This window comes from Podarcis vaucheri (assembly GCF_965113315.1).
Source record: "Podarcis vaucheri genome assembly, chromosome: 5".
NCBI classification, from domain to species: Eukaryota; Metazoa; Chordata; class Lepidosauria; order Squamata; family Lacertidae; genus Podarcis; species Podarcis vaucheri.
Window position 1 is genome coordinate 97,106,255 of NC_138763.1, and position 26,899 is coordinate 97,133,153.

Sequence of the window (26,899 nt, forward strand, 5' to 3'; positions counted from 1 at the left end):
TGGAGTCCAAAATCTCCGTGACCTCGTTGATGTGGTCCTGGTGCTTCACCCCCCGCGTCTCCGTCCGTTCCCGGAGCGGACTTGGCGCCGTCCCTGGCTCCTGGAACCTGTGAGGTGCCTTGTAGGGAGTGAGCACCGACCTGTGGAACACCGGATGCATTCTGGAACCCTCCGGCAGCGCCAGTCGGAAGGCTACCGGGTTGATCTGCGCTTCGACTTGGTACGGACCGATCTGCTTGTGCCCCAACTTCTTCTTGGCAAGTGACCTGGTCGGCACTGCGTGGGCTGCCAACCAGACCCAGTCTCCCACTTGGATCACTTCGCCAACCCGCCTGTGCTTGTCAGCTTGCACCTTGTAGGCGTGCTTAGCTAGCTCCAGCTGCCGTCTGAGTTGATCGTGGACCGCCTGCAGCTCTGACGCGAACGCGTCCGCCGTCTGTGGTTCTCCTTCCCCCACTCTCTCCAGTCCCGGGAAGGTTCTGGGATGCCTCCCATTGTTGGCAAAGAACGGCGTCACTCCTGTGGACACGTGCTTCGTGTTGTTGTAAGCGAACTCGGCTAGCGGCAGGTAATCCACCCACGTCGCAGGCTGTTGATTGGCATAGCATCTCAGGTACTGCTGCATGATGGCATTGACCCTCTCTGCTTGCCCGTTGGTCTGCGGGTGTCTTGCTGATGCCAGATTGACCTTGACATTTAGAAAACCCATCAGCTTCTGCCAGAAAGACGAGATGAACTGGCGTCCGCGGTCGGACAGGATAGACCGTGGCAGGCCATGCACTTTGAACACGTGATCTATGAACAGTTTGGCGGTTTGTTCCGCCGTGGCCACCTTCGCACACGGAATGAAATGTGCCATCTTGGTGAACAAGTCCACCACCACTAGCACAGCTGTCTTGCCTCTCGAGCTGGGTAAATCCGTCACAAAGTCCAGGGCCACCCTCTCCCACGGTTCAAACGGCGTTTGCAGCGGTTCTAACAGTCCCGCCGGTGGTCTGTGTACCGGCTTGGCCCTCTGGCAGGTGTCGCACCTCGCGACGTAGTCCGCGACCTCCCCTCTCAGCCTGGGCCACCAGAAGTCTCTCGCGACTAATTCCATCGTTTTCTCTGTGCCAAAGTGACCGGCCGTGGGTGCGTCGTGCAACTGTTGCAGTACCTTGGCGCGAAGGTCGTCTCCTGGTACATAGACAGCCCCTTTGCGTAGGAGCAAGCCGTCCCGCACCTGGAACTCGTCCGTGGTAGCCGTGCCTCTGAGCAGTTCCGCCATCTTGTCTTGCGCGAATGAGTCGTCCCGCAATGCACGTCGCACCGCATCCAGGTCTACTGTAGCTGAGGCACACGCCCACGCCGTCGGTGCGAAGATGTGCATGGCCGCCGCTGGCGTCACCTCTTCTAGGTATTGCGGTTTTCGGGACAGTGCATCCGCCATGATGTTGGTGTCGCCTGGGACGTACTCTATTCGGAAATTGAAGTCAGCAAAGAACTCCGCCCAACGTATCTGCCTCTGGTTCAGGAACTGAGCCGTGCGCCAGTGCTCCAGATTCTTGTGGTCCGTGCAGACCTGCACCGTGTGCTTGGCGCCGATTAGGAAGTGCCTCCACGCCTTGAAAGCTGCATGAATGGCCAGCAACTCCCTGTCCCAGATGGTGTAGTTCTGCTCCGACTTGCTGAGCTTTCTGGAGTAGAACGCTCCCGGCCGCCACACCCCCTGCGGGTCTCGCTGCAGCAGAACAGCTCCCACGGCTCTGTCTGACGCGTCTGTCTCTACCCTCAACGGTTTACTGGGGTCGATATGCAGCAGTTGCTTCTCCGATGCGAAGAGATGCTTGAGCGCTTGAAAGGACTGCTCCGCCTGCTCCGTCCAGATGAATTTCTTTTTTTTGGAGCTGAGCGTGTCCGTAATTGCTGCCGTCTGCATCGCGAACCCCTTGATAAACTTGCGATAGAAGTTGGCGAAGCCGACAAACCGCTGGACCTCCTTCCGGTTGCGCGGGCTCTTCCAATCCAATACCGCACGAACCTTGGTGCTGTCCATGGCTATCCCCTTGTCCGACAACTTGTATCCCAGGAAATCCACCTCCGTCGTGTCGAACTGGCACTTCTCCAGCTTGGCGTACAGTCTATGTTGTTGCAACCTGCTGAGCACCTCCCTCACGTCTCGGTCGTGAGCTTGCTGCGAGTCCGAGAAAATCAGGATGTCATCCAGGAAGCAGACGCATGTTTTGTAGAGGAGTCCCTCCAACACGTGATGCATAAAAGCTTGAAAACAGTGAGAGCCATTTTGTAATCCAAAGGGCATAACCCTGTACTCGTAGGTGCCCAGCGGTGTGAACATGGCCGTCTTCCACTCATCGCCCTCCCGCATGCGGATGAGATTGTACGCCCCTCGTAGGTCCAACTTGGTGAACACGCGTCCCTTGCGCACCGTCGCGAGGAGGTCGTCAATCCTGGGCATGGGGTAATCAGACGGTTTGGTCATCTGGTTCAAAAGGCGGTAGTCCACAACGAGTCTTTTTTGGGGCGTGTCTTTCTTTTTCACGAAGAAAACGGGACTGCCCCCCACTGCCTTGGACTCTCTGATGAAGCCACGCTCCAGATTATGCTCGATGAACTGTTTGAGTTCCTGCATTTCATCTTCAGACATGGAGTATAGCCGCCCCTTCGGCAGCGTCGCCCCCGGTAGGAGGTCAATCTTGCAGTCATATGGCCGGTGAGGGGGTAGCTTGTCCGCCTCCTTCTCGCAGAAGACCTCCAAAAAGTTCGCGTATTTGTGGGGGACCGCTTGCAACGTTCCCAACTGCAGTTGTGATTCCTCCTCCTCTCCCTCCCGTCGGGGCAGGATGCAGTGTTCTGCGCAATAAGAGGAGCCGAAGATCAGTTGTCTCTGGTACCAAGCCAGTGTCGGACTGTGCCTGTCCAGCCAACTCATGCCCAACACAATGGGCGTGTCCGACAGTTGGGTGACATTAAAACTGATGACTTCCCTGTGGTTGCCAAGGCGCATCACCATTGGTGGCGTCTGCTTCACCACCTGCCCCCCTAGCAACTCTCTGCCATCCACTGTGACGACTTGCAGGGGCAGAGTGGCAGGCAATAGCTGTATAGCGTGCTGCTCCACAAAGCTCTGCGCTATAAAGTCTGCGTTGCTTCCAGAATCCACAGAAAGCGGCACTTCGATAGTGACGCCGTTGGGTAGCTGGAGAGACGCTGTGAGCTGCACTACTGGTTTGGGTGGGAGGGGATCCGTGGGTTGCAATATCGCTGGGGACTGCTTCACAGATGCGTCTGGCTGGGCCCCAGTGCCTCCGTCTCCAGCCAGACATCGTCGTTTCCCTGCTGTGGTTCTCCTTGCTGCGTTGCTGCAGTCACCATTGCTGAGGCTGCAGTGTGCTTGTGGAGCCTCCGGGGACACTCCTTCGCCAAATGGCCTGGATCCTCGCAGATGTAACACTTCCTGTTCCCTCTAGGAGGCTTCGCTTTCACTGCTGCCGGTGCTAGGGCTCTGGCTGCTGACTGAGCCCTTGCACCTCCAACCTCCATCGGTTCCCCTCCCCCTCCTGGCGGAGGTGTGGATTGCGCACGCGCTGCTTCCCTCGGAACGAAAGAGAAACTTCTCGCTGTTTCGCGCCCTCCACGTCCTTCATCTCTGCACCATGGACGTTCTTCCAGCCTCACCCCCACAGTCAGCGCCCTTTGGACCACCTCCTGCGTGCTTCGGGGCCTCTCCCCCCTTGCAATTTCATCCTTAACCGCAGAACTTAGACCCTCCCAGAAGAGGTCTCTGACAGGGGGCGAATCCCGATCCCATTCTAAAGCACTGACCAGCGCAAAAAATCGGGCGTGATACTGCCGGACGCTCGCCCTCCCTTGTTTTAGTCCATGAATCTCCCGTCTGGCAAGATCCACATCAATAGTAGACAAAAAACACGCATCCATCGCTTTGATAAAGGCATCTGCATTCTGAAGCGCCGGATCTTTATCCCTCCACAAATTGCGCAGCCAGGCTTTGGCATCCCCATGCAAATGGGACAATATGAACCCCACCTTCTCTTCCTCATCTCTAAAGTCTTTTGCCAGCAGTTGCAGTGCGCACATTACGTCTGCTCTAAAATTAGGGTACTGTTGCAAAGTCCCATCGAAGTGAGCCACAAGCCCTCCTGCTCTCCGTGCCAATCCCACGCCCTCCGGTCTGGGTCCCGGTTGCCCTTGCTTAACAAGCATTTCAAACCTGGCGTGTAGGTCTCTGTAGGCGGCTGTAGTCTCCTCCTCCCGTTTCTTGGAAGCCAATACCTCTGAGGACAACTGGGTCACTGCCTCTTGCAGCGCGGAGATCCTCTGTTCTTCCGTCATCTTGCTAACCTTTGTGAGCTTGCTTACAGACACCCCTCTTCCTCCCCTAGCGGCTTCTGCTCCCGCTGCGAGGTTTCAGGTTTCTGAAGCTTTGATGAGATGGGTCTTACTGTCAGAGCTGCTACCAGGTCCCAGCTCACATAGGACCACGCCACACAGCGTCCACTTTAAAAGAGTCTTTATTGAGTTACAGGTTTCATTTCCGAACTGCAGCGTGCAGCTCTACACCTTCTGCCCTAGGTCGGCGAAGACCCATCTGAGTCCCCGCCTCTTGCACACCAGCTTAATACCCTAGCCTTGCTCCACCTCCTTCGCCTCTCCCTACGTCTCTGGGTCCTTCTGCCCCCCTGGGACTCCTCCCTTCTACTCTCCTCTGACGCTGACCCCCCTGATCCTTCCGCTTCCTTTCGGCGGGCTTTGGGACCTGGCTCACTCTCCGGGCTGCTTACTGCTCCAGCTTCCGCTGCATTTGAACTTGGCGCGCGCGCCCAACTCTCTACTTTCCTCTTGACCGTTGCCTCGCTCTCTGAGGAGGGCGTGACCACCCCTGACTCGTGCCCTCCCTCCTGCTGACGGCCTCCGGCACCCGATGCCTGGCTGCCTTCCTCCCTGCTGCTCTCAGTCTTGAGCGTGGGTCCCGACTTCCAGCTGCTGCTCTCTGAATCTCCTCTGTTCCCTTCCTCCTGGGGTGTCCCCCCGGATCCCCCCCTTGCTCTGCTCACTGGGGCTCCCTTTTGGGAGTCCTCTGACTCACTGCTTAGGCTTGGAGATCTCGGGTCGTCATCATCACTCATTCTCCCTTCGGTTTCCTCCCCCTCGCTCTCTGTTTCCACCCTTCTCTGCGTCTCTGCTTCTGAACCCCTGACAGTTACAAATATCATGCATAAATGTACCATATTTTTGCTCCATAAGACACACTTTTTCCTTCCTAAAAAGTAAGGGGAAATGTCTTTCCGTCTTATGGAGCGAATGTGTGGTCCCTGGAGCCGAATTGCCCAGGGGCAAAAAGCAGATCATGCTTTATTTTATTTTTTTGAAAGAGGGAAGTGGGTGTTGAAATAAAGCCGCTGATTGTTTGCCAATCGGGGAGAGAGATAAGGGACGCTAGAGATAAAGGAGGCTGTTGCGTGGGGCTGCAATGGTGCAAAAACGTGGCTACAAAGCACAGATCCACATGGATCATCAGGATTTTTGCATTGGGTCACCCCAAATTCACCATCAGATCACATGTCTGTGGCCACAGCATGAACCACAAAAATCATACACCCACTGTTTCATTCAGAATATTTTTTTTCTTGTTTTCCGCCTCTAAAAACTAGGTGTGTCTTATGGTCAGGTGCTTCTTATGGAGCAAAAATACGGTATCCTTTCGACTGGACAGCTCAGGGAAGTTACCTAGCTTTAAAAATCATATAAAATCAACTCCTTTGCTGTTTTCCTTCATTCCATCGCCAATTTGCTTCATTGGCCAAGGACTTGGAAACCACTCGGTCCCACCATAATCCCTCAAGTGGGAGGTCACTGTACTCACAGGAAGGTACTCATAGGTGTCAATCGCTGGGCAAAGGCACTCCTCCGGACTTGTCCAGGTGGCAGACTATGCAAACCAAAGTTCTATTCTCCCTTTGTAGTAGGTGCTTAGAATGTACTTCCCAATACATATCCTGTATCCGCTTGTTGCCCCAACACATTCCTCCTATGTTAATCATGTATAACCCTCCCCTTTTCTGATGTAGCAATGATGTAGTGATGATGCTTAATGAACTGTATGCTGGGATAAGATAGAAACTTTTAAAAGTCTTTGTCACCCCATCCTCGGAGTTCAAAATTCCTCTTTGAACCTGTTGCGCAATAAACTTTGGTCTACAGCTATTAGCTCCCGTTGGTGGCTGGACTCCTTCCCGTTGGTGGCTGGACAAAGAGCTGGGTGACTGAGCAGCATCGCACCTAGATTTTTCCGTAACAGTATTTAACTGTATTCTCACATTAATTATAATTATACATACCATATTTTTCGCTCTGTAGGGTGCACCGGACCATGGGCGCACCTAGTTTTTTTTTTGGGGGGGGGGAAGAAAGAAAAAAAATTATTCCCCCTCCCCCAGCCCCAAAGTGCAAAGAAGCCAATACAGCGAGCGGGATGGATCCTGCTCGCTGTCTTGCCTTCCTTTTTAGCCACGGGGCTGGAGCGGGGGAAGCCCGAGCTTCCCCCGACCCCAGCCCCCAGAACGGGTCCGGGAGCGGGGGCGAGGTTGCGAGCAACCTCGCCTTTGCTCCCAGAGCTTGCCAGGCTGGGAGTTCCCGCCGGGCTCTGAAGGCTTGCGGATATCTGCCCGAAGCCCGGGGTGTGTAGCGCTGCGCTCCCCGGGCTTCGGGCTGCAGGCTGCTATCCGCAAGCCTTCTGAGCGTGGCGGGCACTCCAGCTGCGCTCCAAAGGCTTGCGGATAGCTTCCTGAAGACTGGAGAGCGAGAGGGGTCAGTGTGCACCGACCCCTCTCGCTCTCCAGGCTTCAGAGAAAGCCTGCATTCGCTCCATAGGACACACACACATTTCCCCTTCATTTTTGGAGGGGAATAAGTGCGTCCTATAGAGCAAAAAATACGGTATTTAGACTTGTCAGTGGATAGTTACCCAAAGGTCTCCAAGTGATGAACACATTTGAAAACCTAAACGGCAGCACACTGGTAGAAAAATAATTATCAGTCTATCAAAAACCTGGGGGGGGGACAGCTAGAATGGTAGTAGTCAGAACTTGGAAAACCTTGCAATGAATGAATATTGATCAGCAGTATAATAAAGTCTGGCAAACTGCCTAAGGGAAAAGCTGTAGCAAAAACTGTAGATGGCAAGGAGAGAGGGGAAAAACCAGATGATTTCTACAATGTACGGTGTGATTAAATATACAAATGAAACAACATGCGCATGAGAAATAGCTACAACATATATTGCAATAAGGCGTAGATAAGCAAGTAGTACTCACTCGTTCACTTCTATTCCTGTGTTTTCCAAGATGACTTATTGAAGAACTTATTGTAATCACCTCATTATGATGTACTGTAAAATAAATGGTTTAGTATTTTTAGCTCCCTAGTGACTTGTTTTTTTGTTAGTCATGTCATGTTTTATGATTTATATGTGTATGTATATGTGTATTAATCTTTTTTTTTATAAAAAAAAAGCCTGGAGCTTTTAGGTAAAGGTAAAGGGACCCCTGACCATTAGGTCCAGTCGTGACCGACTCTGGGGTTGCGGCGCTCATCTCGCTTTATTGGCCAAGGGAGCTGGCGTACAGCTTCCAGGTCATGTGGCTAGCATGACTAAGCTGCTTCTGGCAAACCAGAGCAGCGCACAGAAACGCCGTTTACCTTCCCACTAGAGTGGCACATATTTATCTACTTGCACTTTGACCTGCTTTCGAACTGCTAGGTTGGCAGGAGCAGTGACCGAGCAATGGGAGCTCACCCCGTCACGGGGATTCGAACCGCCGACCTTCTGATCGGCAAGCCCTAGGCTCTGTGGTTTAACCCACAGCGCCACACGCGTCCCAGTTTCTACCTGTGCCAAAAAGAATTCAGTGAAAGCAGCCGGTGGACTTCACTGCTGAGAACATTCCACACGAGGAGCCACAACTGAGAAGGCCCTCTTCCTTATAACATAAATTGCCGCATTCCTAGAGCACTTTATTCCATTTCCCCAACGTTTCCTTACCTAATAATTTTCATGTTTTATTTGATCTTTCACACAATGTAAAAGCCAATTCTAGAAATTTAGCAGGATCTAGTACAGTGGTGCCTCGCAAGACGAAATTAATTCGTTCCGCAAGTCTCTTCGTCTTGCGGTTTTTTCGTCTTGCGATGCACGGTTTCCCATAGGAATGCATTGAAAATCAATTAATGCGTTCCTAGGGAAACCACCTTCAGACCAGGTCCGGGGACAGTCTGTCCCCGGACCTCTTCTGAAGGCTGGGGGGGGGGACAAGGGCTTTTCTTCCCACCCCCAGCATTTTAAAAAACCCTGGGACAGCGGAGGACTTCTCCGCTGTCCGGGGCGATCTTAAAATGCTGGCGGGCGGCATTTTAAAATCGCCCCGGACAGCGGAGGACTTCTCCGCTGTCCGGGGCGATTTAAAAGCCCCTGGGAAGGCAGGCAGGGGGGACAAAGACTTTCGCCCCCTGCCCACCTTCAGAAGGTGTCCCCGCCCCCCCACTTCGGAACAGCTTTCCGAAGTGGGGCGGCTGGGGCAGGCGTCCCCGCCCCCCCTCCCCACTTCGGAACAGCTTTCCGAAGTGGGGCGGCTGGGGCAGGCGTCCCCGCCCCCCCTCCCCACTTCGGAACAGCTTTCCGAAGTGGGGCGGCTGGGGCAGGCGTCCCCGCCCCCCGCCCCACTTCGGAACAGCTTTCCGAAGTGGGGCGGCTGGGGCAGGCGTCCCCGCCCCCCCGCCCCACTTCGGAACAGCTTTCCGAAGTGGGGCGGCTGGGGCAGGCGTCCCCGCCCCCCTCCCCACTTCGGAACAGCTTTCCGAAGTGGGGCGGCTGGGGCAGGCGTCCCCGCCCCCCCGCCCCACTTCGGAACAGCTTTCCGAAGTGGGGCGGCTGGGGCAGGCGTCCCCGCCCCCCCTCCCCACTTCGTAACAGCTTTCCGAAGTGGGGCGGCTGGGGCAGGCGTCCCCACCCCCCCTCCCCACTTCGGAACAGCTTTCCGAAGTGGGGCGGCTGGGGCAGGCGTCCCCGCCCCCCCTCCCCACTTCGGAACAGCTTTCCGAAGTGGGGCGGCTGGGGCAGGTGTCCCCGCCCCCCCTTCGGAACAGCGTTTTAAAATGCTGGGGGTCGGCAGCGCTTCGCTGCCGACCTCCAGCATTTTAAAACCTCCCCGGGACAGGGGGAGATTTTAAAATGCTGGGGGTCGGCAGCTAACGCTTCGCTCCCGACCCCCAGCATTTTAAAATCTCCCCGGGACAGGGGGAGATTTTAAAATGCTGGGGGTCGGCAGCGAACGCTTCGCTCCCACCGGCCAGCATTTTAAGATCGCCCGGGGCAGGCGGGGGGGAAGGCAGGCGGGGGGGAGCAAAGACTTTTGCCCCCGCCGGCCTTCAGAAGAGGTCCTCTTCTGAAGGCCGGCTGTGGGCGAAAGTCTTTGCTCCCGACCGCCAGCATTTCCCTATGGGCTTTCGTCTTGCGATGCAAGCCCATAGGGAAATTCGTCTTGCGAAGCGCCTCCAAAACAGAAAACCCTTTCGTCTTGCGGGTTTTCCGTCTTGCGAGGCATTCGTCTTGCGGGGTACCACTGTAGAGTTTTAGTGGCTCATTTCCCCCCAAAAAAATCTGTTTGCGAGTTTTGCATTCTACAAGTGTAGACTCTTCCTCATGGATAGCTGAACATGTGACACATCTAGTCATGGATTATTTAATAGCCAAAGACCTGTGTAAGGATGAACGGCTCCTAAAGACGTGTAATGATGATGCCAGGCGATCCTGTCTGGGGAGAGCTTTCCACAGATGGGGAGCCACAGCACTGGCACTCCAAGAGGGTCTTGCTTCACCCATAGCCACAGCCTTGGATGTGAGCAGAAATCAGGCGTGTCTCTCCCTTACAGGCTCCAGCCTGCTTCTTCCTCCATCTTCTAGCTTACACACACAAACACACAACTCAGATCTGGTCGTTGTCTTTTCTAACTACCAGTGAGTTAAGGGAAGGGTTGAGGGTTATCTGGCCCATATTTTGTTGCTGTTTAGTCATTTAGTCGTGTCCGACTCTTCGTGACCCCATGGACCAGAGCACGTCTGTCTTCCACTGCCTCCCACAGTTTGGTCAAACTTATGCTGGTAGCTTCGAGAACACTATCCAACCATCTCATTCTCTGTCGTCCCCTTCCCCTTGTGCCCTCCATCTTTCCCAGCATCAGGGTCTTTTCCAGGGAGTCTTCTCTTCTCATGAGGTGGCCAAAGTATTGGAGCCTCAGCTTCAATACTTCCAGTGAGCACTCAGGGCTGATTTTCGTAAGAATGGAGAGGTTTGATCTTCTTGCAGTCCATGGGACTCTCACGAGTCTCCTCCAGCACCAGAATTCAAAAGCATCCATTCTTCTTATCACATCAGGGAGCTAGCCTGACTATTCCAGGAATCAGATTATATCTTAGATTTTAGCACTTGCTGCATCCAGGAATTAGAAGGGTCTCGGCCTATGGCCTACTCCCCTCCACATCTCATAACAGCATCTTTCTGATGAGAAACAGGGAAAGGGTATCTGGTGTGAATTGCAGGTGACTGTATACACTTCTTTCCTCTTCCCACCAGCTGCAGGTTAACTATCTATGAAATCCTTATGAGTCACTCCCTGTCCTGTTTCCCATTCCTCACGGTAAAATACAAAAAGCAAGTCTTTTATCATTGCCTGCATACAATACAAAATGAGACAGCCTGCCTGCCTTCACAGAAAATGTATATATTTCTTTGTAGGGAAAAAAGCTTTCTCAGCTTTTGATCTCCTGTTCCTGAGAAGTAAGGTTCCGAGCGAGTAACAATGTGTGTTTATATAACTTTGTGCTGCTGAATAGCTCCACTGCCAATGAAAAGGTGCACCTGGTTCCACATGCAATGCACACAAGCCTGAAAGGTGCATACAAAATGCCATATGGTCTCTGAGGTCAGAGACAGGTTCTAGGGCTCAGAGAATGAATGAAGGCCTCAGCACCAAACCTATGAAGAAGTTTGTCATTGTCTCCTCCTGCTGCTCCCTTCCTCATTTTCTTAGCTGACGATGAATATTTGAGTAGATCTAGTTGTACTCAGCATTTGCCTAGCGAATTGACTAAAGGTGTTGATGGGGAGCCATTCACATTACACCAGTCTTACAACAGCTGCCCTGCTTACCAATCTGCTTCTGAATTGGAGAATTCAAGGAAGAAATTTAAAGACTACCTGCAGAAATACTGTAAAATTAATGAATGTTGAAGGGATGTTGGACTGAAAATAAGCGGTATTGGTAAAAAGACGAATAAGAATATGTAAATGCGGATTGACAATGGTTGGAAATATATAGTTATAAAAGGTTAAGATAATAAGTAAAGATAAATGATAGAGAGTAAGGATTTGCTGAACTAACTATGTGAAATAGAATACAGAGAAGGGGTGTGTGAGGAGGTCAGGAAATAAGTAAATGAAAGATATGACATGAAAATATTGACTGGTTTTCTTTCTTTCTTAATTTTCTTCTTTATTGTCTATTTTGTACTTTTTTCCTCTCTCTTTTACTATTGTTATGGTTTTTTTTTTACTTTCTTATCTACAATTTTGTAATTTTTATTGTCTGGAAAAGCTTAATAAATATTATTTTTTTAAAAAAATTGAATTGCAGAATTCAAAGTGTTGGTGATTTCTGTCCAGGGTACCTTGTCCTCTCTAGCCAGAAGGAGGGACCTCCTCTGTGTCCGCTCTAGCGTGGGAGTGTGCTTAAGTGGGACAATAGTGAGAGCCATCTCAGTTGCCACACCTAAATTATGAACACCCTCCTCTTAAAGTAAGGGATGTGGGTGGCGCTGTGGGTTAAACCACAGAGCCTAGGACTTGCTGATCAGAAGGTCGGCGGTTCGAATCCCCGCGACGGGGTGAGCTCCCGTTGCTCTGTCCCTGCTCCTGCCAACCTAGCAGTTCGAAAGCACGTCAAAGTGCAAGTAGATAAATAGGTCCCGCTCCGGTGGAAAGGTAAACGGCATTTCCGTGCGCTGCTGTGGCTCGCCAGAAGCAGCTTAGTCATGCTGGCCACATGACCCAGAAGCTGTACGCTGGCTCCCTCGGCCTATAGAGCGAGATGAGCGCCGCAACCCCAGAGTCGGTCACGACTGGACCTAATGGTCAGGGGTCCCTTTACCTTTACCTTTAAAAATATACATTTCAAGTGTCAAAAGCCAGCCTAAAGATGTGCATCTTCAGCATTCACTGGAAGGTGTATCATGAAGATATCAGGCCCACTGCTGTGGGGAGGTAATTCCACAACTTATAGGCTGCCCCAGAGAATGCCCTCTCCCAGGTTCCTTCTAAGCACCTGAGGATGGCGAAACAGCCAAAAGGACCACTCTGCCAATCCTAACACCAAGGAAGATCTGTAGGGAAGGAGGCGATTTGGGGCCTGAGTCCATTTAGAGCTTCAAATATTAATGTGAGCCCCTTAAATTGGGCTTGGAAATGAACCGGCAAACCAATGCAGCTGTTTTAAAGCAGGGGTTACATGAGATTTAAAGGTGTGCACTGCATTTTGACTCAGCTGCAATTTGTGAGTGGTCTTCAAGGGCAGCTGCCTGTAGAGCACATTGCGATAATCCAATCTGGAAGGTACCAGAGTATGGAGTACAGTGGCCAACTCATTTCCACCCAAAACAGGCCATTACTGGTGAACCAGCAAGAGCTGGGAAAAAAGGGCATTCCTAGCTACCTGAGCCTTCAGGGCCAGTAATCAATCCAGGGAACGGCCACCATCAGTAGACCTGCTCTTTATAAGGGAGTGCAGCCCCATCCAAGACACATAACATCTCTGACACTCAGGATTCAGCTTCAGTTTCTTGGCCCACATCCGACTCATCACCCATCTCTAAGCAGCAGTCTAACACCTCGATGATCCCTCCCAATTCAGATGAACAGAAAGACAGAACTGGGAGCTACCTGCATATTGGTGGCACTTCTGACAAGACAGAAGTACTGTTTTGGGGGGACAGGGGGCAGGCAGGTGTGGGGGATTCCCAGGTCCTGAATTGGGGTAACTGTGCCCCTGAAGGACCAGGTGTGCAGCCTGGGAGTCATTTTGGACTCGCAGCTGTCTATGGAGGCGCAGGTCAATTCTGGGTCCAGGGCAGCTGTCTACCAGCTCCATCTGGTACACAGGCTGAGACCCTACCTGCCCGCGGACTGTCTCACCAGAGTGGCGCATGCTCTAGTTATTTCCCGCTTGGACTACTGCAACGCGCTATACGTGGGGCTACCTTTGAAGGTGACCCGGAAACTGCAATTAATCCAGAATGTGGCAGCTAGACTGGTGACTGGGAGTGGCTGCTGGGACCACATAACACCGGTTCTGAGAGATCTGCATTGGCTCCCAGTACATTTCCGAGCACAATTCAAAGTGTTGGTGCTGACCTTTAAAGCCCTAAATGGCCTCAGTCCTGTATACCTGAAGGAGCGTCTCCACCCCCATCGTTCAGCCCGGACACTGAGATCCAGCGCCGAGGGCCTTCTGGCGGTTCCCTCATTGCGAGAAGTGAGGTTACAGGGAACCAGGCAGAGGGCCTTCTCGGTAGTGGCGCCCACCCTGTGGAACACCCTCCCTTCAGTTGTGAAGAAAATAAGCAGCTATCCTATCTTTAAAAGACATCTGAAGGCAGCCCTGTTCAGTGAAGTTTTTAATATTTAAAGCTGTACTGTCTACTTGAGTGGCTGGGGAGACTCAGCCAGATGGTTGGGGTATAAATAATAAATAATAATAATAATAATAATAATAATAATAATTATTATTATTATTATTATTATTATTTTCACTCCAAATATCTTGATAGCACATGAGACAAGGTGGAACCCCAAGGGACAGCACAGGATAACTCTGAGGGTGCCAAACAGTAGTCTTGCATAACTACTTCCTGGAAACTGCCTTGGAGCACAGCATCCACCATCTTTAAGGTAGCATTTAACCTAACAATCCGAGACTGAATGATATAAGGTTTAACAGATTGCTTCTCAAGAAAATCAATGAATTAGAGGCATTTTAAGCAGGCCAAGCGCCCTGCCTACAGACCAGAACCTTATCTAGCTCTGCAGCTGCGGAATAATGAAATAGAAAGGTCTAAAGGGGAAAAAAAATGTTGAGAGAAGATTTCTATCTTCAGTCCAGCTTTGGAAGATGAGCCCTGAAAGGGCCAAGAAAAACACTTGGGCTGCTGTTGTTTTAGCTCAGTGGAAGACTTTAAAGTCTTGGCAGGGAGCCAAGGTAGAATACTAGATGTTTTGGACTGTCTGTCTCTCTCGCTAGCACTGAAACATAGTGAGAAAGGGATAATGTCAATGAAAGGGTGCACACCTTGCTTTCATTTGTCAGTTCTTCATGACTTCTATCATCGTCCAAAAGTGACACCATTAGAAATTCAGCTCAGCAACGTATCACTTCATGAGAAGAAGGCTGCGAAAGAAACTTGTGTTCCACAGATTCACCCAAGCGTATATATTTCTGTTTTGGAATTTCTTGAGCAGTTTTGCCTCTGAGAAAACAATTAGAGAGAAGACCATTGCTTTTCCCTTGACTGGGAAAGCTTTGTTGAGATGAACTGGGGCGGGGCATTCATCAAAGAAATCTTACTCTTGATAAACCTGCACTTGTGAGCAGCTGTTCAGCCTTCATTTTTCTTTTATCTAAAAAGTGCCACAATTTATTGTGCCAACCTGACCAGGTGCCAATTGTGCCATGCCATTCAGTATGTTCTCTATTGATATAGCTGTGCAATACAGGAAACACAAAAAAGGAGTCCATGTATTGTTACAACTGGTCAAACAAACAGCTTTTTAAAAAAACCACTGAGTGACAGGTGTGCTTCCTTAAACCATTTAATATTGACGCTGTAGGCTTTTACGGATATAACTGGAGGATGAATCAGCGAAAGTGGGAACAAATTTTAAGAGGCAGGGAAGCACACATTTATTTTTTAAAACTATTTTGAATTTTATTTGTTCCTATAGAATGGAATGAATATATATATATAACAACATCGTTCTCTTCTAATTATGTGCTAGATTGCATTTATTAAATTTTAAAATGTCAGATTCTTCCTAAATCATAGTTATAGTAAGGTACAGTGGTACCTCGGGTTAAGTACTTAATTCGTTCTGGAGGTCCATACTTAACCTGAAATTGTTCTTAACCTGAAGCACCACTTTAGCTAATGGGGCCTCCTGCTGCTGCTGTGCCGCCGGAGCCTGATTTCTGTTCTTATCCTGAAGCAAAGTTCTTAACCTGAAGCACTATTTCTGGGTTAGCGGAGTGTGTAACCTGAAGCGTATGTAACCCGAGGTACCACTGTATATATAAAGCATAACTGTCACCCCTGTAGAATCACTGGAAGAAATGATTCTTTGAAGGATAGCGTGTTATTCTGAAGCGACCATAGTGGGAAATAATTTACCTTTCGAAATGCTCAGACAGTTACACTTTGTGGCTGTATTGATGTGAAGGTTAATGGAGGGAAAATGAACCTTTAATAAAATATAAAGTAAGCTTACGCAATATTTCAGTTCCTGTTTGTAAAAGACATTTGATTTGGCAGATCTCAGAAGCACAAGCTGTGCTGTTTTAAAACGAAGTTAGCTTCACTCACGGAAAGTTTTATTTTTTAAAAGGAACAGAAATATTGTAATATGCACTATGAGTCAATAAAGACATCCTCAGACGACGAACTGGTAGCGGGTGGCATTTTTAACCCCGGTAGAAGTTAACCTCGGGGAATTCTAGGTGTGTAACTCAAAATGACATGCCTCCAGCACTTACTTTCTCTTAAAATAAAAAATAGCAGTTATGTCCACTTAAGTACCTTTTTTCCCTTCCTTGAGCTGCTGTAATCAGAAACAGTCGCCTGCAGAAAATAAATAAGGCATAAAATGATTCATTTCAGAGTACAATCCATACGCCGCTGCATGAAGGAAAACTTCCGCCTCCACAAAAACTTTTAAGAATTCCTGAGAGAAATGGAACGGAAAATGAACTGGAACTAGAAATGTGCAGAAGCTGTTACCACGTTAAGTGACAGTTCTTTCTAACCTGGTCAACCTCACTGTGTTTGAGAAATGCTTTAAAAATCTTTGAAAATTAGCCTGCAATCCGAACCCCCCTCTTATCTGAGTGTAAGCCCCATTGAATTAAATAGTACTTGCTTCTGATTAGACATGGTTAGTAGGCTCGCACTGTTAATCACCAAGTGTCAGGGACTGGCTGGATGATGGAAACCATAGCTGTCAACTTACAGATTTGAAAATAAGGGACCAGCAGCCTCGAAAATAAGGGATCAGCAGCCAAAATAAGGGATTTTCCCAGCACAGGTATGTTCAACTTCTGAGCCCCTCCGAGCCAAAGGCAGAAAGCCCAGCCAGCAGCCAAGCGAAGCCTCAAGCGGTGGTTCCCACAGCGCAGCAACCCGGCAAAGGGGATGCAGCAAGGAAAACCACCGTTACCTCTCCGCTGGGAAGCGCTGAGCAAAGGCAACTCCCCAGGCAACGCTGCCGATTTGATCGGCACAAGGCATGCAAGCTCCACCCCCCAGTCGTTCTTAGACTCCTTATTGGGTGAGCAACACAGCCAAGCAACACAGTTGGAGTCTCCCTCCTCCCTGGCCGGCAGGGAGGGAGGGAGAGGAGCTGCTTCCTTTGAAACCTGGGAAATTTAAGGGACATCATCAATAAGGGACAGCAGCGGGACACGGCGCTGGGATAAGGGACTTTCCCGCCAAATAAGGGACAGTTGACAGCTATGATGGAAAGGGGTGAGAGGCTCCAGCTGAGGAACTCCCAAGTGATGCCACAGAGAATGAAGGCTCAGATCCAGGGGTGGGGGGTGGGGACATAGACCAGAGGAGGGAGGAAGACAATGGGTTGGGAGAAACTGGGGCTTGAGTGAACAAGAAGAGCCAAAGGCAGAGAGCTCTCCTAGGACAAGACTGGATGCAGAGGGACACACTTCAAATTCAGAATCTGACAGAGAAGGGCCAGACACTGCAACAGCTTCACAGCAGTTGCCTGGTCCCTCTGTCTTGAGCTCCCTTCACCCTTTGAGTCAGGTCTCACAGAGCATTACATGTAGCTGAACAGAAAGCCAGAAAAGGCTAAGAGGGGAGGCATCTCTCCCTCAGAGTGTGTGTCTGCTTGGAAGACACCACCATCATCATAATTTATAATAATGATTTATTATTTATACCCTGCCCATCTGACTGGGTTTCCTCAGCCACTCCGCGCGGCTCCCAATAGAATATGAAAAACATGATAAAACATCAAACATTAAAAACTTCCCTAAACAGGGTTGCCTGCAGATGTCTTCTGTTGTGTACTGAAGTTCTCACCCTGGGCCAGCAAGGGGATACTGTAGATAGTTTTCACTCAGGTCCACATATGCAAATAAGGGATTGAAAGTGACGTTCAGTGATTGGATAGATACAGAAAGTGGTTACTGTTGCATTCTAGTGGAGCTCTATATAAGCAGGCTGGCTGAACCCTTCAGTTCAGTTCTGTTCTGGCCTGTGAATAAACAAGAGCTGTTTGAAGAATCGCTGTGTCGTCTGATATGTTCACCCACAACTTAACATCTTCTAAAAGTTATGTAGGTACATCTAACTTTACTTCAAGTCCCTGAGTCTCCCTTCTAGCCTGTTGAGGAACCTGCTACTTGTGACAGCCCCCTGACACCTTTCAGACTCAGTAGAGAATCCTATAGCCAAGATATTTTCTATCACTTGCAAATATTGGCCACCATTTATCTGCTTGTACAAGTACTAAAATTCATCATCGGTAACTGCAAAACCAGAGACATTTTATTTGAGCTGATATGACTTGGTTACACATGTAAATGATGCACAAATGCAATCTAGCAAAGCATCTTGGGGCACTTGGGAATGCAAAGACCAAAGACGATTTTGAAAATGTACGGCACAGATTTATTCTGCACCCTGGAAAGGATAATAGTTTCTCCTCATGGCTCCCTCTGGGGCAAGTTGTTAAGAAAGAGAATAGGTAAAGGTAAAGGTACCCCTGCCCGTACGGGCCAGTCTTGACAGACTCTAGGGTTGTGCGCTCATCTCACTCTAGAGGCCGGGAGCCAGCGCTGTCCGCAGACACTTCTGGGTCACGTGGCCAGCGTGACAAGCTGCATCTGGCGAGCCATCGCAGCACACGGAAGGCCGTTTACCTTCCCGCTAGTAAGCGGTCCCTATTTATCTACTTGCACTTAAGGGGGGTTTCGAACTGTTAGGTGGGCAGGCGCTGGGACCGAGCAACGGGAGCGCACCCCGCCGAGGGGATTCGAACCGCCGACATGACAATCGGCAAGTCCTAGGCGCTGAGGTTTTACCCACAGCGCCACCCGCGTCCCAAAGAAAGAGAATAGAGGGCACTAAATTGAAATAATCAATTCTAAACAATTCATAAACTTACTTAATGTTTGAATGTTTTAAATGTATTACATATGCATGGCATGTTTCTTGTGGGTAGCCTAAATGAGGATTATTTGTATATGTGTTTTTAGTAACTGAAAAACAAAGAAGGAGTTGTGTCTGCCATTGCAGCCAATATCTGCTCCTTCTCATTTTGTGTGTTGGATTGCAGAGATGTTGTGCAGTCCAAATCACACCTAAGGTTGAGATTTCCTTTTAAGTAAACATAATACTAAAGCTACAACCCTAAACCCACTTACTTGGAGTTAACCCCCTTTTAATTCAATGGCACTTACTTCTGAGTAAACACATTTAGGATCCTGTCCTACAAAGGCTCCTGTTAGGACCTATATCTAAGTAGACATGGTTAGGATTGTGCTGTAAGGCTACACATGCCATATGCAGCAATTAGGCAATAGTTATTCACTGTGTTGAACAGTAGGACTATATGTGCAAAGGCTTACCTGGAAGTAAGACTCACTGAATTGAGTGGGACTCCTCTGAGTATGGTTAGGATTCAGGCAGGTGGACAGGCCCCCTGAGGGGATGAGGTGCAGCTACTTCTAGAACAAAATGGAAAGTTGATTAAAGACTAAAAACCTGTGCAGCAGAGGGCGAGCATGATGATCAGGGGTCTGGAAACCAAGCCTTATGAGGAACGGTTGAAGGAGTTGGGTATGTTTAGCCTGCAAAAGAGGAGACAGAAAGGAGTTATTATATCCATCTTCAAATATCTTAAGGCTGTCACATTGAAGAAGGAGCAAGCTTGTTTCCTCCTCCTCTGGAGGGTAGGACCCAAACAAATGACCCCCATCACATGACTGGAGATTCCAGCTAAACATCAGAAAGAACTTTCTGGGGACAAGAGCTGTTTGACAGTGAGAACTTTCTCAGGAGGTGGTAGACTCTTCTTCCTTGGAGGTTTTTGAAGCAGGGTCGCTCCCAACTCTACAACTCTATGAAACTATGACCAGCCATTGAAAAACACACCGATTCAATTGTGTCCTGTTATGCAAAATGTTAGAACAATGAAATGGGAATGACCTTTTCAGGACAAAATTGACCACGTCTTAAATTCCTAGCTAAGTATTTGGTCAATTCTGGGAAGGAATGGAAGAGAACTTCTGGGCAGAGAATGAAAGTAGAGGAAGCAGAAGCCAAGGGAGAAACTCAGGCAGAGACTTAGTTCCACAGTTTGAGGCAGCTGAAACTTCACCTCACCATCGCTTTTTGTATGTTATGTCTTTTCTTTGATAACTATAAGTGCTAGAAACATGCAGTGTTTTGAACTAACAGAAGCTGGAATTCTAGTGCCATTTGTATAAGCTGCTTCAGAAAGTCTACAATTGCTCCTGAAGAAATAGCTTAAGCTCCAAACGACATTGAGCTACAATGCACTAATAGTTGTCAATTTTAAGCAACATTCTCCATTTTGAATTATTCCATCTGTGCCAGACACAGCCTACAGCCAGGCTATTTAAGACTTTTCTGTTGGCTTAAAGCTAAAACAAACCGAGAGAGAGCAGAGTCGAAACTAGTTATGTTGTCTTTCCTTCCTAACTATCTTTCCATCGCAGTTTCTACCAAAGCTATATCCTGCTCTTAAACATAACTTCTAAAATAAAAAGGGTGATCAAGACTAAAAAATTTAAGCCCTTGGGGGGAAATGGAAGAAAAACAGAAACAACTTCAAAGGCTTATAAAATCCAAAATCTGGCAATCGACTTGTTTTTCATGGAACTGGGATTCGTATAGTTTTCGGTTCAGAACAGTAATGAATGGACTTTGGTTTCCATCCATGGATTTCTGCCTTGAATTCAACCTTCTAGTGTAGCTCAGACGTGAGTCCACAGTCAAATAGGCTATTACTGAAGAATCTTAGACTACAAAATGCCCCTTCTTCAGCTGGAAGGAATTTGAGTAGTAATCATGCAATGAAATGCAAAGGCAACGATTTCTATTCATAGGCTAAATGGGTATCGCAGGTATAGCTATGAGGCAGTCATTATCCAAAACAATTAATGCTCAGTATCAGCATTACATTCTCTTACTCCCCCATGATGTTCTCTCTCTCTGGTGCTTCATATTCTTACATTATTTGAAGAGTTCAATGGGAGCCCGTGTGATATATCAGCTAGGGTGCTGTACTTGCACGGATGAAAACTGGGGGATGGCAGGGGCTGAGCTATGAAGATCACTGGATAATCTCAGGCTAGTAACTCTCTTAGTCTGGTCTACTTCACAGGTCTTTTGTAAGAGTATCATAGAACAACCCCACATATGCTGCTCTGAGTTCCCAAGCTACAAATGTGTGTGTGTGTGTGTGTTTGTGGGGGGAATCACAATCAAAATAAAAATACCAAAGGAAAAAATAAAATGTCATTTCTAGACCTGGTAGATTTGGGGGACAGGGGTTTCCTTCCCGAATGATCCCCTTTGTGCATAAGGATCTCACCTCTCTCCCCCCATAAGAAGAATTGCAACAGATTGCCACCAGACAGGATGAACCCTGTGTGCTCTGTTTCCTGGGGTTTTTGAACCCTATTGCATAGCTCCTGAAATATACTCGGAGTCGAGAGTGGATTTCATGCTCTTTATTCAGCTCATAGTGGTGAGGAGGAATGGAAGTTCCCCCACAATATTTGCTTTATATACATTATTTACACAATGGGCTGCACGTGATTGGCTAATTCCAGGATTCTCCTGTAGGCCAATCAGGTTGTGGATTCACTTCCACCTGGAGCTGGATTGGGTGGCTCCTACGGACCAATCATACTGCTGCATTGTTCTAGGACCAATCAGACTGCTGCATTTTGGATCCTATTGTTCTAGGATCAATCAGACTGCTGCATTTTGGATCCTATTCAACTCAGTACATAACAGCTCCCCTCACTTCCACCCAACATACCGTATTTTTTGCACCATAACACTCACTTTTTTCCTCCTAAAAAGTAAGGGGAAATGTCTGTGCGTGTTATGGAGGGAATGCCTACAGGTGGCATGCCTACAGATTTTCCTCCTCTAAAAACTACGTGCGTGTTATGGTCGGGTGCGTGTTATAGAGCGAAAAATACGGTATATAAAAACATGAAAAAACATGAAACATGAGAACACTTCCCTAGACAGGGCTGCCTTCAGATGTCTTCTAAGGGTTGTATGGTTCCTTATCTCCTTGGCTCGGGGGTCACAAAACTTCATACCCTCCCCAACATTTCTGCAATGAAAACAGGGACGTCCTAAGGAAAAGCAGGACATTTAGGGATCAAATCAGAAACCAGGACAGCTACTGCAAATCCGGGACTGTCCCTGGAAAACAGGGACACTTGGAGGGTCTGTAATCTTTGGTGGCATATAAATCATCACTATACTATTAACAGCACTGCATTATTACTATTATTATTATTATTATTATTATTATTATTATTATTATTATTAACAATATTAGTACCCATGCAGTCTAATTCTCTGGGAGGACCCATATAGGCTGGATCTACACATCAAAAATGTGTTATAACCTTCATAGTAGGAAATCACATTGGCAAAAGATGAGACTCGACAGCTCCATTATAACAGTGTTATAACCTGTATAAAACACTTTTCCTTTACTAATGTAGAAGAGTCCACAATTTCCATTTAAAACCAATTGCCTTCCACTCTGCATGCAAGAGGAAAGCCCCAACTGACAGCCTTATTATTATTATTATTATTATTATTATTATTATTATTATTATTTATCATCTCAATAAGCAAGTGAGTTTGACAGCTGTGGAAGGAAAAGGTAAGTACGCCCCATACCATATATATGTTAAAGCAGCATCCACTGAAACTGTAACAAAGACACAGCAAACCAGGAAGTCAGGCTCTGGGGCCAAATCCTGCATACATGTGCAGTTAGGGAACTGAATGCCAAGCAGCAAGCCTGCAGTGTAGATCTAGCTAGTGGAAGCATCACTTTAAAATGAAAAATAGCCTAGACGTTGCTTTCCGTTCCAACACGGTGTATGCCTCAGTGCTTGGTTATAAAAAGCAGCATTTAGATACAGGCCAGGCCTAGGTCTAGGCCTCGGTTTTGGTTAAAAAAGTTCAGTTTTGAAAACAATTAAAACTAGCTCAGCTTTTTTTAAAAAAAAAAATCCACTGTTGTGGATGTGTTTTTTTTACTGCTTTGAGGCTATTTTGGTATACATTTTATTAAACAAAACATATAAGTTGTAACACAAAACTTGAGGTAATTCACACTTTTTTAAAAAAGCCTCAGTTCAAGCTCAGTGTAAGTTTGGGTTTGTTGTTGCTGTTTAGTGGTTTAGTCGTGTCCGACTCTTTGTGACCCCATGGACCAGAGCACGCCAGGCACTCCTGTCTTCCACTGTCTCCCGCAAGTTTGGTCAAATTCATGCTGGTAGCTTCAAGAACACTATCCAACCATCTCATCCTCTGTCGTCCCCTTCTCCTTGTGCCCTCCATCTTTCCCAACATCAGGGTCTTTTCCAGGGAGTCTTCTCTTCTCATGAGGTGGTCAAAGTATTGGAGCCTCAGCTTCACGATCTGTCCTTCCTGTGAGCACTCAGGGCTGATTTCCTTCAGAATGGATCGGTTTGATCTTCTTGCAGTCCATGGGACTCTCAAGAGTCTCCTCCAGCACCAGAATTCAAAAGCATCAATTCTTCGGAGATCAGCCTTTTTTATGGTCCAGCTCTCACTTCCATACATCACTACTGGGAAAACCATGGCTTTAACTATATGGACCTTTGTTGGCAAGGTGATGTCTCTGCATTTTAAGATGCTGTCTAGGTTTGTCATTGCTTTTCTCCCAAGGAGCATGAAATATACTCAGAGTCGCAAAGTGATTTCATGCTCTTTATTCAGCTCATAGTGGTGAGGAGGAATGAATGGAAGTCCCCTCAAAGTATCTGCTTATGTACATTATTTACACAATGGGCTGCACATGATTGGTTAATTCTGGAATTCTACTGTAAGCCAATCAGGTTGTGGATTCACTTATATCTGGAGCATGATTGGGTGGTTCCTGCCAACCAATCATACTGCTGCATTGTTCTTGGACCAATCAGACTGCTGCATTCTGAATCCTATTGTTCTAGGACCAATCAGACTGCTGCAATTTGGATCCTATTGTTCTAGGACCAATCAGACTGCTGCAGTTTGGATCCTAGTCAACTCAGTACATAACACCCCTCCCCTCTAAGTTCCAGTCCTGCCCGGGAGGTCGCATTCATAGTCCTCGAGGTACGCCGGCGGCCTACGTGTGCGTTGCGGCCTGTGGTGTTCCCTGGTCCGGGGTTCAGGTTCTGGCTCGTGTTCCAAGGATGCTGGCTGTGATGGGCCTGTTTGGTCTGGCACAACCGGCTCGCTCAGTCGTGGTTCTGGTTCCGGTGTCCTTTCGGCCTCACGGGTCCTCTCTGTATTTACTGGTTCTGCCTCTCCTGCTGGCCCCTCCTGCTCTATGGGCCTCACCGCCCCTCTGTTCCCTTGGGACTCCTCTGACCTGTCCTCCTCCTGGTTTTCTCCCGGGAATCGTCGCCGTATCTGGTCGCAGTGGCGGCGCCAGCATTGCCCCCCATCTGTTAGCACTTCGTACGACACGGGGCCAGTGACCCTGGTGACTGTGGCGGGTACCCATGCTGGGCCTGCCCCAAAATTCTTTGCGTACACTGGGTCCTGGGCCTCGAAGTTCCGGGGGTTCCTGCCTTCCCCCACCACTACCTCATCCTGAGCTCTATCGGGGTGAAGGCGGTCCAATCTGATTGCAAGGCGCCGACCCATTAGTAGTTCAGCGGGGCTCCGGCCAGTCGTTGAGCTGGGGGTGCTGTGCTGTGCCAGGAGGAATGTGGCAAGGCGGTACTCCCAATCCCCTTGCGTCATGCGGCGAAGGGTGTCCTTGGTGGTCCGCACCATGCGTTCTGCTTGGCCATTGGTGGCAGGGTGGAATGGCGCCGAACGGATGTGGCGGATGGCGTTCTGCGCTGTGAAGGTTTGGAATTCTCCTGACGTAAATGCAGTCCCGTTGTCTGAGACAAGAGTGTCAGGGAGCCCGTGGGTTGCAAACAGCCTGCGTAGTACCCGGATGGCTGCGGATGTAGAAGTGGACGGTACCAGTGCGACTTCCAGCCATTTGGTGTAGGAGTCCACCACTATGAAGAATGTTTTCCCCTGAAAGGGGCCAGCGAAGTCCACATGCAGGCGTGACCATGGTGCTCGGGCGGACTCCCAGGACTGGACTGGGGCCCTTGGGGGATCTGGGCGGGATTCTTGGCAGGCCTGGCAGTGTTTGACCCAGGCCTCTATCTCTCCGTCGATCCCTGGCCACCAGACATAACTCCTGGCAAGGGCCTTCATTCTTACTACCCCTGGGTGTGTCTCGTGTAGGGCTGTGAGGACCCTTTTGCGGAGGGGCTGGGGAACAACGACCCTGCTTCCCCATAACAGGCACCCCTTGTGGGCCGACAGTTCATGTTTGCGGGTTGTGTAGCCAGCGAATTCTGGCCCAGGGCTGCTGCTGGGCCATCCCCTCCACACCCAGTCCAGGACCCGGGAGATGACCCTATCTTTCTTGGAATGGTGTGCAACTTCTTGTGCCTGGATGGGGCGGTCGGGAAGCAGCTCCAGGCTCATAACCTCTTGTGCAGGTGCTGGGTCAGGGCCTGTTTCCGGTAGTGGTAGCCTGCTGAGGGCGTCCGCATGGCCCATTGCCTTCCCTGGGCGGTGAATCAGTGCATACTGGTAGCTGGCAAGGAAAATTGACCACCTGAGGACGCGAGGAGACAGCACTTGGGGGGTCTGCTTTTCGGGGGCAAACAAGCCAAGCAATGGCTTGTGGTCAGTCACCACGGTGAAGGGCCGCCCGTACAAGAAATCATGGAATTTTTTTACTCCCTTCACGATTGCCAGACCCTCCTTGTCGATTTGCGAGTAGTTCCGCTCGGTTGCATTGAGTGTCTGGGAAAAGTATGCCACTGGTACCTCTCTTCCATCCGGGAGTTGGTGTCCCAGGACAGCGCCAATGCCATAGGGTGAGGCGTCGCATGCTAGCACCACTGGCAGCCTCTCGTCGAAGTGTGCCAAGACTGAGTTTGAGACAAGCAAGTCCTTGACTGCCTGGAATGCAGCCTCCTGGCGCTGGCCCCACACCCAAGTGGCCCGCTTGTCCAGGAGTCTGTGTAGGGGCTCTGCTACCGCTGCCTTGTGGGGAAGGAAGGAATGGTAAAAGTTCAATAGTCCCAAGAAGGCCTGAAGTTCAGTCTTGCTCTTGGGCGCTGGGGCATCACAAATGGCCCGTACCTTGTCCCCAGTCGGGTGGACCCCTTCTGCGTCCACCATAAATCCCAGAAAGTCCACCTGAGGCACTCCTAGTAGACATTTTTCCCGCTTCACCTTGAGACCCGCCGTCTGGAAACGGTGCAGAACGGTGCGGAGGCGGTCCTCAAACTCCTCTGGTGTGGGCCCGGCAATCAACACATCATCGAAGAAGGGGGTGACGCCAGGAATCCCTTTAAGGAGCGAGTCCATTAGATTCTGGAATATGCCTGGTGCCACACTGACACCGAATTGCAGCCGCTTTACCCTGAACGCTCCTCTGTGCGTCACAATCGTCTGTGCCTCTGCTGTGGCCTCGTCTACTGGCAGCTGTTGATATGCTTGGGCCAAGTCCAGCTTGCCAAAAATTTTTGACCCAGCCAGGGTGGCAAGGACATGGCTGACCACTGGCACTGGGTATGCGTGGGCCGTGAGGGCCTTGTTTATGGTACATTTGTAGTCTGCGCAGATGCGGACCGAACCATTAGGCTTGACGGGTGTGACGATTGGGGTTTCCCAGGGGGCATTAGGCACTGGCTCCAGCACTCCTTGCTCCACGAGTCGGTCCAATTCCTCGTCTATACGGGGTTTCAAGGCGAACGGGACTCGGCGGGCCTTGAGCCTGACCGGTCGTACTGCGGGGTCAAGCTGTAGCGCAATGGGGGGGCCCGTATACTGTCCCAATTTCCCGTCAAAAACCCCTGGAAATTCCTTGCATATGGCGTCCACGTCCACTTGTAAGCTAGTGTGGTTCACCCCGGTGACAGCTAGCCCCAGTGGTCCAAACCATGCCAATCCCAGTAAGCTAATGTAGGGGCCCTTGACTACGAGCAAGTCCAGTTGCCGCGTCCGCCCTCGGTATTGCACCCTGAAGGTCCCCACCCCCATTGTGGGGACCTTACGTTTCTGGAAGTCCCGGAGGGTGAATGGGGCCGGCCTGAGTTTGGGACCCCCAGTAGGACACAGTTTCCTTAAGGTCCTTGCCGAGATTATGGATAGAGTTGAACCTGTGTCAAGCTCCATGCGGCATGGGGCCCCCTCTATCTGTACCTCTACATAAATTTTCTCTAC